The sequence below is a fragment of the Camelus bactrianus genome, chromosome 2, assembly GCF_048773025.1.
Source record: "Camelus bactrianus isolate YW-2024 breed Bactrian camel chromosome 2, ASM4877302v1, whole genome shotgun sequence".
NCBI classification, from domain to species: domain Eukaryota; kingdom Metazoa; phylum Chordata; class Mammalia; order Artiodactyla; family Camelidae; genus Camelus; species Camelus bactrianus.
In genome coordinates this window covers 106814154-106831425 of record NC_133540.1, presented here as the reverse complement: position 1 = coordinate 106831425, position 17272 = coordinate 106814154, and the positions used below count along the sequence as shown (strand labels likewise).

Genomic DNA, 17272 nt, shown 5'->3' with positions numbered 1-17272 from the left:
AAGGGTAGTTTCTGACCTAGGTAAAAACTAAGGAAATCTGAACAAACTATGGACTTTAGTTAATAATAATGTATCAGTATTGGTCCTTTAATTGTAACAAACGTACCATATTATTGTAAGACGTTAATAATAGGGGAAAACTGGGTGAGAGTTTATGAGCACTCTGGACTATCTTCTCAATCTTTCTGTAAATCTAAAACTGTTCTTTAAAAAAAAAAAAGTCTATTTTAAAAAAAGAAAAAAGTGTGACCATGAGTCAGTTTTCCTGACTGGCTCATAAACTACCTGTAACACCAATTCCAAAGAAGAGTGGCCCAGTCATTTTAGCAAAAGGCATGGCGATGAAACGTTTGAACTCGGCCCATTTGGGGAATGAATTCTAACCAGGCTCTCCAGCTGAATGTGTAGCACATGTTTTTTTAAACCTAATCTCATGCACGTATATCCTTCCCCTCAGGCAACACTAAGAAGCTTCCGGCTCCAGGTTATCCTGGTTAATTCATCATGTTTTAATCAACACACCCCGGAAGGAAATTACCACATCTCCACTTCTCTAAGTCAACTCAAGTAAGTCTCAGAAAGACTCTATGAAGTTCAATTTTTTTTTTTAAGTGTTGGGTTTTTTTTTCCTTAAAAAAATCACAGAGTTCCAAGTCCCAAGCTCTACAGCCATCACAAACCCAGAGCTTTAGGCATCTACACATTCACATACTCAACCACCCTATGTTTGACTCTTCCCTAAAGAAAGGAACTCTGCTTTCCAGATACCGTGCAGGGACTTCTCTCCACTTTAATAAATGACTCTCTCCACTGCATCTGTGAGATCAGCTACACTTCCACACATAAAAACCCTTCTGTGTGGAGTTAGCCTAATAAATCACCATGAGTAACAGTAACTCTTTTTTTAGATCGAACTCCTGGAAAACTACAAGATGAGCCAGGAAGGACACAGACCGTCAAAGAAATGTAAATACTTAACAGACACCATTTGATAATATTAGCCAGGATAATAAGTAACAGCATTGAGAATAATTCACTGCTTGTGGTGCATTTTGCAAGTTAGTCTCTTAAAAGTACTGTGATACGGGCAGTAAAGATACCATTGTCATTTTATAGATGAGGAAAACTGAGGCTTACAATTGAAATCAGAACTCATTCAAACACACCACTGCGTGACTTTGTGCCACTGCGGACCCTTCAAGGCCTGGCTCAAAGCCAGCTGCGTTTTTGCTCTCTCCAGTCACACAGACAGGACTCCCCTCGGTTTCTGGAGGTGCTCTTTTTCTGTAGGCCTTGTGTCTGTTCCTGTCTCCAATCTCCTGAGAAGAATTATAGGAAGCAACTCAGGAGGAGAGCATGGCTTCACACAGCTTCAGCTGCCACACGTTAATACAACGCCTCACACAGCGGGGGCTCCCCAACCCAAGGCCCCAGGACCGCACGAATGATGCTGCTCTGCAAAGCCTACTCACAGGCAAAAGCCGCGAAACAAAACAGACCCTGTTCTGGGGCTCAAAAACTAACGTGAAGTTCAAGACGACTTTTTTCCCCTGAACTTAAAGCAACATAAACCATGTTTAAGTTTTACAACATAAATAGAAAAGAGAGAGTTTTGTTTTCCCCATGAGTCCTCAGCTAGGCCTCCAACTAGGGTGCCAAAAACATTCAGAGAACATGTCACAGGTCTTGGTTTTCATCCAGATTCCAGAAAAAGGGGAGAGGAAAATGAGTTTCACCATCGATATAGCTTGAGTTCCTTTTATAGGAACCGCTTTCTCCAAAATAACACCTAAAATCAGCTTGTCCGTATTCCTCCTTCCATAGACTTGTTGGCCAGGTTGACCATTCTGTTACTAGAACACTGGATTCTCAGAATCTAAGCCAGATGAAAAGTCAAATATTTTTAAAATATCAAATTATTAAAAAAACAAATTTTTCTCTGCTCCCTAGTATGAAATATAAAGCTCCTGACTTCACACAGAGAGTGACTGATTCAGAGTTCACTGCTCCTGCCCTGAAAGGAAACCAGCGGTTTCCAGTGCACCAGGACACCGCAGAAGTTGTTGAGAGAAGCAGTTTACTGAATGGTACTTCTGTGTCTTCAAAGTTTTAATATGTCCAACAGTGGAAAACTAAAACCATTTGGATCAAAGAGGCTAAAAATCAATGGTTGCTTTGTTTGTTTTTAACCAGAATAACCAAAACTGAATATAGTTCACCAAGGTTTTAAATTTCAGTCTCACTGTATTTTTTCTCCTATGTCCAACTACACAAGAGACTTTTTTAAAAATAATAAAATGTTCAATTCTACCATTGGTTACACATGTGCTTTGAATCTGTCAGGAATGAAAGACGGATTGTGTGGGGCTATCCAAACCCTTCCTTGTGTATCCAATGGCATATGTTGCAGGACTGCTCCTCTGCAATCATGAGAAAAGTGATCTCAGAATACCAGAGGGAACTTAGAGAGGGGCGGGTGTGTGTATACATGCATGTGTGCTCATCTGTGGTGGGTCTGCGGGTGGGGTTAGGGTCGGGGAGGGCAAGCAACAGAGAGCTGGAACTCCCAAGTGTCATAGGTGTCTCCTAAGATCTAGGATTCCACTCACCGCTCCACTTTTCCACTCCATTCTTTGCTCCAGGAAGCTGACCCATTTAACAACAGGCTCCCTCAAAGCAATCCTGAGGAAAAAGAACAAAGCTGGAGGCTTAACCCTCCCAGACTTCAGACAATACTACAGAATTTCAGTAATCAAAACGGTCTGGTATTGGCACAAAAACAGATATATAGATCAACGGAACAGAATGGAGAGCCCAGAAATAAACCCATATACCTATGGTCAATTAATCTTTGACAAAGGAAGCAAGAATATACAATGAAGAAAAGACAGTCTCTTCAGCAAGCAGTGTTGGGAAAGCTGGACAGCCACATGTAAATCAATGCAATTAGAACATTCCCTCAGACCTTACACAAAAATAAACTCAAAATGGTTTAAAGATCTAAATATAAGACACGACACCATGAAACTCCTAGAAGAGAATATAGACAAAACATTTTCAGACATAAATTGTAGCAGTATTTTCTTAGATCAGTCTCCCAAGGCAAAATAAATAAAAGCAAAAATAAACAAATGGAATCTAATCAAAAGCTTTTGCACTACAAAGGAAACTACCAACAAAACAAAAAAGACAACCTACAGACTCAGAGAAAATATTTACAATGTGACCAACAAGAAGTTAACATCCAAACTATGCAAACACATAATACAACTCAACATCAAAGAAGCAAACAATCCAATCAAAAAATGGGCAGAAGACCTAAATAGACATTTCTCCAAAGAAGACATACAGATGGCCAAGAGACACACGAAAAGATGCTCAACACCATTAATTATCAGAGAAGTGCAAATCAAACCCACAATGAGTTATTATCACTTCACACCAGTCAGAATGGCTATCATCACAAATAATCAATGCTGCAGAGGCTGTGGAGAAAAGGGAGCCCTCCTACACTGCTGGTGGGAATGTAAACTGGTGTGGCCACTATGGAGAACAGTATGGCGGTTTTTTAAAAAACTGAAAATAGAGCTACCCTATGATCCAGCAATCCCACTCCTGGGCATACATCTGGAAAAGACTAAAACCCTAATTAGAAAAGATACATGCACCCCAATGTTCATCCAGCACTATTTACAACAGCCAAGACATGGAAACAATCCAAGTGTCCATCAATAGATAATTGACTTAAGAAAATGTGATATATATACATATATACAAACATAGAATGGAATATTACTCAGCCATAAAAAGAATATTGCCAGTTGTAGCAACATGGGTGGACTCAAAGAATACTATACTAAGTCAGAGAAAGACAAATATTATATGATATCACTTATACATGGTATCTAAAAAATAATACAAATGAATCCATTTACAAAACAGAAACAGACTCACAGACATAGAAAACAAACTCATGGTTACCAAAGGAGAAAGGGGAGTGGGGGGAGGGATGAATTAGGAGTTTGGGATTAACAGACACACAACTATATATAAAATAGATAAGCAACAAGGGTTTACTGTAGTATGCAGGGAACAATATTCAGTATCTTGTAATAACCTATAATGGCAAATAATCTGAATCACTGAATCATTTTGCTACACACCTAGAACTAATACAGTACTGTAAATCAACCAAACTTCAGTAAAAACAAAAACACAGGCTCCCTTACCCTCTGGCTCCTGGCTGGGTTTGATCAATAGGGAAGGTCCACAGGAGAGCAGAAGGAAGGAGCTATATTTCCCCTTCTGTGTAGTTTATTGCAGATGGTGGCATTTTGTGGGTTAAACAACAACAACAAAAACCAAAACCATGTCAGTACCCCAGCTGAAACAGCTAGCTTTAAAAGGTCCTGAAGTATTGTAGGGTGACTCTTCTTTGACACAACTGATGTGAGGCAGCCATAAAAGTGGGATCAAAACAATAGCAACGACAGGGCACTGTCTTGTTAGGTGAGATTTCAAGGATTTTAGGTCTGTGATCAACCGAGTCTGATCAGAAAACGGATGGCTTATTCAAACCCGGACCTTGGACAGGGTGTAGGGGAGCTACCTGGGATGCTGCCTTGCCCTGGGGCTTGTGGCAGCCAAGCCCCTACCACCCGATATATGATTTGCAAATATTTCCTCCCATTCAGTGGGATGCCTTTTCATTTTGTTGACAGTTTCCTTTGCTGTGGAGAAGCTTCTTAGTTCGATGGAATCCTTTTAAAAATGTAAGTCAGATCAAGTCATCTCTGCTCAAAACCCTGTCATTCTCTCAGAAATGAGTATTTTAGGTCCTTTTTCTGCCCTGCAGTACCCTATGCAACCTGTCTCTCACTCCACTCCCATATATTTTGGCTTCATTCTGCATCACTCTTCTCTGTGTTTGCTCCGCTCTAGCCTCAGGGGCATCTTTGCTGTTTCTCAAACATGCCAAGTTCACTCCCACCTGAGGGCCTTTGCTCCTGCAGTTTCCTTCACCTGAAATGCCACCTCCTGGGTCTTCGCACGACTGAGTCCTGCTCAACTGTAACTGCTCCAGGCAGCCTTTGCCCACCACCATCTCTTAAGCAGCCCTCTCTTGTCTCTAGCTCTCTCCCTCCCCTTAATTTTTCTTCATAGTGCTTATTGCCCCAAAATATGTTATAGTTATTTGTTTATGGCCCACCTCCTCCCACAAGAATGCACGGTCCCAAGAGCAGGGACCTCATCTGTTAGGGACATCCCTCATCTCCACTGCCTAGAACAGTGGAAGGCATACAGTCAGCACTCACTAAATCTTTGCTGAATAAATGATTTGGTCAGGGGAAAAATAAAAAGAACTGCCGGCCTGCATTCTTAATAACTGAAGCTAAATTTCCAGTGATCAAGAAGATGTTCAGTGGCCATCTTTAGAGATGCTATAGAAAGGGATTCTGTAAATTAAATGATGAGTTCATGGAATAACCTGCCATCCTACCCAAGGATTTTCCATACTGCACATCAAAAGCAGCAGAGTAGACAGTGAATGATAATTTTAAAATGAATAAATGTAAAAGACTGTTTAAACCAGGAGGCAAAGATTTTATGTCAAGCACCAGAGAGTAAGTAACTTACACTCTGCAGATCATAGAACCTCTGTCACAACCACTCAGCCCTGCTGCTGCAGGACAGGAACCGCCAGACACGATACAGCAGTGAATGCGCGTAGCTGTGTTCCAACAAAGCTTTACTGGTGGACACTGCAATACGTATAGTTTTCAAGTGTCACAAAATATTATTATTCTTTTAATTTTTTTTCAATCATTTAAAAATGTGGAAACCATTCTAGGTTGGTGAGCCATATAAAAACAGGCAGTAGGCTAGATTCTGCCTCTGAGCTGCAGTTTTCTGACCCCTGATTTAAATCCTTTCTAAGTGTGTTTTTTTTTCTTGGATGAAATACATTCTGGTCCATGAATCTGTCGGACGGTCCATAATTAATTAAGCATGGAATAACTGCTTTTGTTAAAGAATAATAAGCTGGATAAACAGTTTATTTAGGTAAATAAACATTACTAATTCACTCTTCCAGGACTGTCTCCCCAGCCAGACTTTGGTCATCTTCAGACATAAGCTCTGTTATCATCTTTTTCCTCACCCAGGTATTTTAGCTTTTTCCAACCTAGTGAAGAAATTTCAGTCTAGTCTTCCTTCCTTTACAGCAAGGGGAACTGTAATAAAACATCAGGATAGCAGGGAGGGTAGCTTCCCAGGCTTTGCAGCACAGCGGATTCCAGGACAATGTTTTATGATTAAATGTACACTGTGTTGCTTACACTTTGCTTTCAAGTACTTTCAAACACACCCTGTTTATGGGCCTTGGAATGAGAACTATTTTGATTGCAGGTGCTGCTGGAACTCAGGGTCATCTGTCCCCATGAGCCACAGAAATCTGCTGGAAAAACCAGGCTGGAAGATGGCACAGCCTCAACATTTTATTTCATAATGTAAAGCAGAAGATTGTAACTTTCTCTCAATTATGATGATAGTCTCATCTCTCTTACACAATAGCAATACCTGAAAATAAGGAATCTGAAGAAGCACCCTTCATGGTATCACTCAGGAAAGTCAACCAAACACAGGCAAGAGGTGCATTAACATCACACACACTTATTTGACGCTGGACACACAGCAGAGAACAGAAACACTTCACTATAGGTCTCCGGACACTCTCAACATCCTGATGCTGGGTGTCCCAGAAACTCGATCAAAAAGAATCCAAGAGAAAAGTTCCAACATTCACGCCCTCCATGTTCTCTAAGCCTAGGAGACATGGAACAAAACCACAATTTATTATAATCTAATTAATTACAGACTCCACTTGTCCTGCCCACTGAGAAAGCAGATCTACTAGAACATGAAATGAAACGTTTGAAAGTTTTTTTGAAACACCTCTGGTGCTCTACTGCTTGAATTTCCCAGTAAATCAAATTCAAATAAGCAGGCCAAAGGAAGTCCATGGTTTTCCAACTTCTACCGTAAGTAACACAGCCTACAGATTTACTGTGAAAACCAGGGATTAAATTAAGCTTTACTTAAATTTCAAGATGCCAGAGACAGTCTCCTGAGAAAGCAGACTTGGCTTGAAACCCTGATATCTCACACACACGGTCCAATTCACACCAAAGACAGCCGTCCACAAAGCCGCCCTGTCTCGCCAGGCATCTCCTCCATTCTGTTCTGAGCTTGGACTATACACATCAATGAAAGTTGAGACATTAAATATGGAAAGTTGTGAGATAAGGGCCTCCGCTTCATCTCACACTCTTAATTGAGTTTGAGGGAAATGGAAATGCTGACAAGGCACGCAGCCGCAGACAAAAATCATCACCAGTGAATGAAGATACCAAGGAATCATCACTGCTGCTGCCTGGCAATCCTGCCAGCCTTCAAACAGGGATACCCAGGGCACCGGGGAATCACCCTCCTCCAGACATTCAGGGGGCCTGGGATGCTAAAGCCAGGTGATGGAGAAAGCCACTGGGAAGAAGTTTCCCTGAGCCACCCTGGCTTCTGTTTGTATGAATTTGCACGGGCCGCCCTAAGAAGCGACCACAGACCGTGTGGCTTACACAGCAGAGACCCATGAGCCCAAGACGGAGGCGTCAGTGTCAAGGTGTTGACAGAGTTGTTTCACTCTGAGGTGTCTCTCCCCAGCTTGCAGATGCCGCCTTCCTGCGGGGTCCTGACATGGTCTTTCCGCTATACATGTCTGTGCACAAATTTCCTTGTCTTGTAAGAGCACCAGTCATACCAGATTAAAGCCACTTTAATGACCTCATTTTAACTTAAAAGTTAACACCTCTTTAAAGACCCTATCTCCAAATATAGTCACATTCCAAGGCACTGAGTGTTAGGGCTTCGACATACGAGTTTTAAGGGGACACAATTCAGCCCTTTAACCCGCTGGGACCATGGCCATGGCAACACTCTGTTTCTGTTTATACTCAGCAGTGCCAGAGGCTAGAAAATAAACCAATCACTCACTTTGCACTATTCTGAAAGTTAAATACCTTTCTTTTAGAATGAAAGGACATTATATTCAACAATGTCCCAACACCATTATGATTTTGATAACAAATAAAAAGCAATATACCATTTTCACTGCCTTTATAAAATTACTTTGTTATATACCAAATCCAATCATAAAGAAAAGTCTTTGGAGATGGGGATCCACTCAAAAGATTTCTAAGCACCAGCTGTCAGCCCACATTTTTTTAAATAAGCAATTTGTTCTGTAACAAAGATCCCACACAAGGGAAAATCAGGATATTCACTTGACATTTATCATAATGGAAGACAAGTGTGAAAAAACACATTCTCACTTATTTCCTGTGTGCCTTTTCATGTAGACATTCATGTCTTTGAATGCAGGATTACTTACTGCTGTGTTAATGGGTACTGCCTGCTCCGGATATCAAAACGGGTTTAAAAAATAATACTGAGTATTATACACCTGAAACTAATATAATATTTTTTAAAAACTATATTTCAATAAAACACACAACCATACTGAAATCAAGACTTCTATTCAAAACAAACTTATGGTTACCAGTGGGGAAAGTGGGGGGATACAAATTGGGAGTTTGGGATTTGCAGATACTAACAACTATACATAAAGCAGATGACAACAAGGTCCTACTGTGTAGCACAGGGAACTATATTCAATATCCTGTATTAACTACAATGAAAAAGAATATGAAAAAGAATATGTGTATGTGTGTGTAACTGAATCACCATGCTGTACTCCAGCAACTAACAGAATATTCTAAATCGGATTACACTTCAATTAAAAAAAAGACTTCTATTCAAACCAGGTGTGTGACCAGCAATATCATATATAAAGTCCTATATCTAAGTGATCAGCAAAGCCCTTTTTAAAAGAAATACTAAAACCAATATTAAATGAGTTTAATCTCAATTTAAGCCTTTTAACAATTTATGACCTTGTAACCACTTACATCCTCCAAATTGACTACGTTATTCATTACTCCCATAAACATGTACTGAGATTGTACCATGTGGCAGGCACAGGCAAGGTGCTAGAGACACATCATTAAACAAACAAAATCCCTGCCCTCGTGGAACTGACAGTCTGGTAAGATACACACATCACTTTCCCTACCGTCCTGCAAACACATTTCCCCTCCCAACTTCCCTGACTTGGGCACTGGAATCTCTAGCCTCCTAACTTCCCAAAGGCAAAACTTAACAGCTATTTTTACGAGCTATTTTCATTCTCCATCACATCCCTCCTGGGGTCTCTGGTGACTATTTCCAACCCTGCCTCTTCCACCTGCCTTTTCTGATACAGAAAATCTTAGCAGCACACAGGCCCCACGAGCCCCAGCCATCAGCCCAATCAGATGACCCTACTCCCTACCCTGCACTCCTCATCATTCACCAAATCTTACCAATCCCACACTGGGAATCCCTCCCCAGGCTCTCCCAGTCTCTCCATTCCCACCACCATAATCCTGGTCATTTTTCTTCTCAATTTACATCACATTCTCTCTAGAATGTGAAACCTATGAAGCAGGAACAGTGATCTGCTCATCTTTGCATCCGACAATTACTCGTGTGTGCACAGAATTCTTGACACACTGTATTACGTCCATACACTTTGAGCTCAGAAATAAACCCACACACATATGGTCAATTAATCTTAGACAATGAAGGCAAGAATATACAATGGAGAAAAGACAGTCTCTTCAACAAGTGGTGCTGGGAAAGCTGGACAGCTTCCTGTAAATCAATGAAGTTAGCACACTCCCTCACACCATACACAAACATAAACTCAAAAGGGCTTAAAGACTTAAACATAAGACAAGACAGTATAAACCTCCTAAAAGAAAGCATAGGCAAGACATTCTCTGACATAAATCCTAACAATGTTCTCCTAGGGCAGTCTACCCAGGCAACAGAAATGAAAGCCAAAATAAACAAATGGGACTTAAACTTACAAGCTTTTGCACAGCAAAGGAAACCACCAACAAAACAAGGAGAAAACCTACAGAATGGGAGAAAATATCTGCAAACGACAGGACTGACAAGGGCTTAATTTCCAGAATATATAAACAGCTCATCCAACTCAGTAACAGAATGCTGCCCCCATCACAGCGCCACCTGCTCACAGTGGATCTCTCCTCAGGGCACAGCCTTGCTCCGAAGCGCTCCACTTTGGCACGTCTCCCAGGGTGCCCAGCCCTGCCCCGACACCTCAAACACCTTCCCATTGCCCTACCTTGATCCCCATCGCCCTCTCACCTTCTCTCCATTGCACTACATCTTAAGGCCCTTATGTCCTTTAAGGTTCACTGCAGATCTCACCTCCCTGAGGATGTCTTCCCAGGGTGGTCTGGCTCACACAGATGGATGCCTACCTCCTCAGGGTTCCTGTGGCCTTTCCCACCCATCCCGACCGTTCCACCTCACACTGGTCCAACCAGACTGTGTGTCCCTAGAAAGGAGAGCCATAACATACACTTTCAGGCCTCATGTCACCTACTCTACAGGAAGCAATCGTAACACTTGCTGACAAAGAACATCACAGGGAAGAATCCAAGAGAACAATATTCGAATAATTTTAAATGTACTGCCAACACTTGAAAACTAGGAGAAGTCACATAAAAGTAAAAATTTCTGTCTTCTCTTGAAATACTAGAAGATCAGGCAACACTGACCGTCATTCCTGAACAGCCGAGCGGTAACTGTGCCATTTTTCCCCCTTCATGCCCCAGTTCACTTCTTTACCTTTCTGTTAGGTCCTGGAAGGCATTTGAGTTTGCAAGCCCCATAGTAGACACTGGTTATCATGAATTTTTAAAGTATCAAGTTCTTTTGGGAACTGATTATTTATTGACGGTAATATCAGTTTTTCTCACTCATGATACAGAGTGACAGACATGTTTCAGACTTTACTATATTATAAATCTAAGTAATTAATTATATACGTACATACACCAATATATACACATATATGTATTTTGAAAACTGTCTCTTTAACGTCCCTAATAGATTACAATCCCTACTCTGTGGCTTCAAATACCTCAAAATACGGAGCTTATAATTCTTGCCATGACTAAGTATAAGAGGGTCAGATACCAGTACAGAAGCTACATAAAAAGGAAGGAAGACAAGGCAAAAATAAATATTACTGATGAGTAATGAGCTATGTACCAAACCAATTTAGGGGGAAAAAATTACTAAAATTCTTTTGAAACTAGAAAAATTATATGGCTTTGTTGATTTAAAAAAAAAAAAAATGAAACATGTACAGATAAGGGATGCTACAATGGGCTTATTCTCCAGATCACAACTGCCCACCATTCTAAAGACAAAATGTCATCTTCCTATTCTTAAATTTCAGCATTTGAACTAAGACCAAAGGAGGTAAAGCAAACCACGAGGAAACAAAGACAGCAGTTTCCAGAGAAGCCCAGCAAGAGCTAAGCAGTTGCTGTTACTGCAAGAGTGAAAGGGAGTCATGTCCTTTGACCTATGACTCGTGTCAAGGGGTTTTAATTAAGAGAAAAGCACAATCTGGACACAGAAGTCAGAAGATATTTAAAAGCACACTGGCTTTATCTGTGCATCAGTCATTACTTCTAGTCCAAACAGGCAGGCCTTTCTTAGCAAACAGCTTTCCTGATTAGCAATCAGATTTTGGAGACTTTCATGGCCACCTCCAGCCTTGTGGTCTGAAAAGCAAATACAGTTCAGTCCAAAGCTCATATTTAAAGTAAACAAACTGAGCATAAGGGTACACTTTCAGACACACTTCAGTAAGACGGGATTCTTTGTCCTTTAAATCACATTTGGTAAATACCTGTCTTTCTCCTTTCTCTTTCTCCACTCAGTTTTATCTAATAAGCTTTCAAGGGAACGTTTGCTGGCTTAGCACATACTTTACCACTCTTCTCATAAAAATTACCTACTTCCTCAGCATGCAAAGAGGCAAGAAAGACTGACAAATGAACAGGAGAAAAAAATTTGCAGTGTTTTTAGAAATATTTAGTAGGGTTTTATAAACTGCATTAAAACATGATGAAGTAAAATGGTCCATGATCATACACTGCCCAGAAAGCTCTTGATTCTTATTTAAAAGGAAAGAAAATGAATGAACATGGTTAGAAAACTCAAATACAGAAAAGAAAAATAAAAATTTTTCACTGTAGTAACAGTTCATATCTTCTTATGGGGAAAAAGTATATATACCAGCATATGTATCTTTAAAAAATTTTATACAAAAGGGAATGGTAGTCACATGATTCTGCAAAACACTTTTTCATTTTATACATATACATGCACATATAAGTGTATATGTGTGTATGTATAAATAATGTAATTCCAAATCAGCACACATATAGAGCTCCTTCATTCTTTACAAATATGCTATAACTTGTACAAATATCTTGGCATAGTTTTAAGTGAATCAATTTATGAAACTGCTGATGATTTTAAATTCTGAAATATACTGCCAAATAGCTCTCCAGTGGCATCTACTTTAAGATAATTCCATCTCAGACAGGAGTCCTTTTTCTACATGTAATATAAGGATCACAACTGACCTGCTTTGTCTCAAACTGCCCCAGAAAACTGCCAGGCAGCCAGCCCGCCAGCCCACTGCAGACCAGGTCAAGCTCTTCCAGACAATACAGACTCTGAACCAGACCAGAAGCGTCACATAGCAAAGCTGGAGACCGGCAATCACAGCTTTGCAAAGGGCTCTCTGCAGCTGACCTTTTACTGTTTTCTACATTCCTTGTCTAAGACAACTGCAGGAAAAGAGTGGGGAGATGATCATCTGCTGGGTATTTACCCTTGTTCATTCGGGATGCTGTGACAAAACACCACGGGCCAGGTGGCTTATCAACAACAGAAACTGGCTTCTCACAGTTCTGGAGGCTGGACATCGAGACCGAGGTGCCGGCACAGTCACCTTTTGGTGAACACCTGGTTCATCGCCGGTGTCCTCGTCCTCGCTGTGTCCTCACACGGCTGGAGGCTCTTTTATAAGGCCGTAATCCCATTCATGAGAGCTCCACCCTCATTACTTAAGCACCTCCCAAAGTCACCACCTCCTCAGACCATCATCTTTGGGGGTTAAGATTTCCACCATCTGAATTAGGGGGTGGGGTGGGGGACATTCATTCAGACCACAGCAGTACTTAACTACGAATACTACCAGGTGAAAGTACTAGAAAAGCAGTAGATAGATGGGAGTCTCAAACCATCCTGGGGATGAACACCTTGGTCCCTCCCACTGTCAAATGCTTCAGGGCTCCCATGGCAGGCAGTGCACAGAAGCTCGAAGCTCCTCAAATAGGGAGTACAGAGTAAGGGTGGAGGACAGTCGGGAAAGTCCAAGGCTTACCTTCTACCTTCCTTCTCTAAGTAGCTGCTTGGGGGTGTCTGATTCCCTCAGCAACCAGATACCTCCAGGAAACTCACAGCAAGTTGATGGAGTGCATGGCTGGGCCACATACTTTGGCTATAAAATCTTGGACAGAATCCTAAATATGCCGTGCATTTTTCTTTCTGCCTCTGGGGATCTGATTAGGTATTTTCCTCAGGTAAAAAAGCTTGAAAACCCCCATCCACGGACAACCTCCTACCTCCTACTTACTTATCAAAAACCTAATAAAACTGAAAAAGGGAAAAAATAAAATAAAATAACAAAATGCCACTTCTCCAGATTAATCTACGTCCATATTAACCACTCTCTGCTTGGAGATTCCAAGGCATCCTATTCATGTAGTACTTCTGGCCTCTATTATCTCATTAGTTACAATAACAATGAAAGATACACAAAGAGAGGCATAGAGACCTTCCTACAGGCCAACCACTTTACAGGCTGTGCTTTATTGATACAATTATACCAAGAAGTTTGAGAAAAAAGTTTAGATTCAGATTTAAATTAGTAGATGTGAGACTTAGATAAAACCATTTGATCTCTCAGCTCCTGAGCTTCTTCGTCTGTAATATAAACAACTAATAAGTCGTTCATAGGACTGCTCTGAGGATTCTCCCCACCCCTCCCCGATCCCATCAAATGCTGAGGAAGTGCTTAAGTCCTTAGCACCCCGACAAGCTCAATAAAATGTTAGCTCTCCCAGGAGGGCTTGTATTCTGACTATCTCTCCCCCCGGATATTTCATTTTATTCCCTCTAGCAACTACCACAGTAGACTTCCCTAATACCGTTAACAAGCTCATTTGGAATTTAACTAAATTGCACTGACCTAGAAAATTAATTCAGCATCTCTTATCACACTCATAAATGAATGTCTCCTGGAGATCAGTGGTCATTTCTAATCCAATTTTAGAATCATCGAGGACCTAAAGTCATGGTTGGAACTCCCGACTTCTTATTTCTGAGATACGTCTTTGGTAAAGTCACTAATTACCCACTTCCTTTCCTAGGCACTGCCACCGTCATGCTTTAACCAGACATCAGAAAGAGCCACAGCACTCACAAACTATCTGCAACCTTGAATCTTCAGGAAAATCACCCTTGTGAAACCAAGCATGAAGTAGTCACTGAGATGCTAAGATCTGCCCTCAAAGGGCCTCAGCAGCAGAAGGAATGCAGGAAAAAGTATTTTCTTTAACTCTTACAAAGGGCACACTAGCAAATTGCACAGAGCCATTTCACAATGTAAGCTAGACTGATGTTGCTATTCATTTTCTAAACAAATTACTGGCCTGGATACTGTCTATGCAAAAATATCCAATAGACCATTTTTGTTTATAAAGGGAACTGAAGATCAATTCTTATTTGAGCAGATAATAATCTACTTGGAAATTTCAGAAGTTCTGAACAGTTATCATGTCATGCATATATATCTTATTCGGACAGTATAATCAAATCAAATGTTTTATTCACTACAGGCGACTATGGGACTGAGAAACTACGCTTGTTCTTCTATCAGTAATTACACAAAAATAAACAATGACTGTATGTCACTTGAGTATAGTACCTTTGAAGGCTTTTAAAGGAAACCCAATACCTCACAGAGCATTTAATATAAAAAAAATACAGGCAAAAAATCAAAAGGTGTAATATTCCAAACTCTATTAATATGTATATTTATCATAAACATCCTCATTAGAGGTTTACACAAGAATGTGGTTTCTTCTAATGGAAGCAAGTTGCAGACACACTCTGTTCTTGCAGTGGGCTCACCGAATGTGCTAAGTTGATCTGATTTTGCTTCATCTGCACCCAAATGATTATAAATAGGCTGCAGCCCTCACAAATGTAATTGTACCACAGCTCAAACTGCAGTGGCTCAATCATTCCAAACCCCTAACTTCAGTCAGCACAGGGCTCTCTGTTCAAAGTAAAGGGCAGTCAAGAAGCTACTCTCACCCAGCGACATTTGTCTTACGGAGCTGAAGCAAACTAAGACCAACAGGACCATATCCTCCCAGAGAATCATACAACACTCCACATAGGGTCATTCATCATTCTGCAAATAGGTCACAAAGATTTTTAAAAGGGCACCAAAGAGAAAGAAAAGATTGAAAGGAGTGACTGGGTTAAAAAAAAAAAAAAAAAAAAAAAAAAACTCATGATGTGCACTTCCAGGATCCTAGAGGAAGACACGAAAGCTTACTTACTGTTCTTTTAAAGGAAAATAAGAGTATGCCATGTTGCCCCATGGATGCATTTTTCTGAAGTGACATTATCAGCAAAAGGAGTGCAAGGAAAGCAAAGGCCAGGTAACAAGCACGTCAGTTCCATCAAGCTGGTCTACCCAGGTGGAAATGAGAAGATTACAAAGAAAGAGCAGGAAGCAGATAAGCCATCCTGGAGAACTGAGCCCTCCGGGAACTGGGAGGCATGGCTTGACCTACTAATGGAACTGCAGAAAACATGTTCTAAATCTAATCGCGTCATTTCATTACCTGATTCAAGTCCAAGGGCAGAAGTCAGCTTTTTAGCTGTATGGAAGAGAATTGTCTCTGAATTTCGCCAACACTAAATTTATGTTTTTTTACATTACAAATAAAAGTAGTTCCCCAAACAAAAGGATAACTTTACTAAAAAACAAAATAAAGGAAAATGGCCAACTAGACTCCGAACATCACAATAAAGCACGACTATTTTTTCCTTTTTAATCTTTATGCATTCATAATTTTTACAAAGTTATAACTAAAGAAGAGATATAAATTTGCAGTCTTCATGTTTCTAATTATTTTAATGTCTGCACAACAGTCCATTGAGAACCACACCAACAAAAAGACAAAAACAGCACAGGTAAATATAAAAATGCAGCTAGGATTTTAATATTACAAAAAATGTCCAATTTCCATAAAACATAAAACCATACTATAATCCCAAAACCCAAGACACTTTAATTCATAGATTTTTCCACTTAGTAAAATAACCTGTGAGATTTATCTTTTTCTGTATAAAAGACCCAATTCATGTAACCATTAAAGAAAATTCTTGAAATAATATACCAAACGTGTAAATCCTTCAGTCAATAGTTAGTGGTAATAATTAAGACAGAGGTAATGAAAAAAAATTTAATCTTTTTTATTCAAATGGTAATGTGCATAAAAATGCTTACCACTTTTATGAAAAACAGAGTACTTTTTTGACTTAAAGTAAGGTACATGGTAACCTAGAAAATGCATCTAGATTGATTTGCATTCTCTCCTACCACTTTCAGATTTCCATCGTTATCCCAAAGAGAAATACCCAGAGACTAATACTTTTAACAGAGTGACTCAAACAAGAATGGAGGGGGAGAGCAGCAAAGGTACAGTAGTATAATAAAATTAAAAAGAGCTATAATGCAGCATAAGTCCATTTCCTGAACAAACCGTTTACATTAAAAAAAAAAAAAAAAAAAAAAAAAAAACCCTGCATTGCAAAGATCTAAGTGAAGCATGGTACTGACATAAGGAATAGAACTGAAGAGTACAGAAAAAGACCCTTACATTTATGGCCAATTAATTTTCTACAAAGATGCCAAAATAAGTCAATAGGTAAAGGATAACCTTTTCAGCAAATGGGACAACTGGATAGTCATATGTTTGAAAAAAAATAGAAAGAAAAGAAGAAAAGAGAAAAAAGAAATTGAACATATACCTGAACCTCATATCATACACAAAACTTAACTCAAAACGGATCATAGACCTAAATGTAAGGGCTAAAAGAACGGAAGTCTCAGAAAGAAATATACAAGAAAATCTTA

General features: G+C 40.0%; 1 protein-coding gene across 16 annotated transcripts in view; it reads right to left on the bottom strand.

Annotated features, from left to right (window-relative positions):
• Positions 1-17272, bottom strand: part of APBB2 (amyloid beta precursor protein binding family B member 2) — a 332397-nt gene that overhangs the window by 253361 nt on the left and 61764 nt on the right. For 3 of the 16 annotated variants that reach the window (XM_074348779.1, XM_074348762.1, XM_074348793.1), the window contains exon 3: positions 2610-2682. The exons of the other annotated variants lie outside the window; for them this stretch is intronic. The gene's annotated coding sequence lies outside the window, so the exon portion shown is untranslated. The remainder of the gene's footprint in view (positions 1-2609; positions 2683-17272) is intronic. 16 annotated transcript variants of the gene reach the window in all.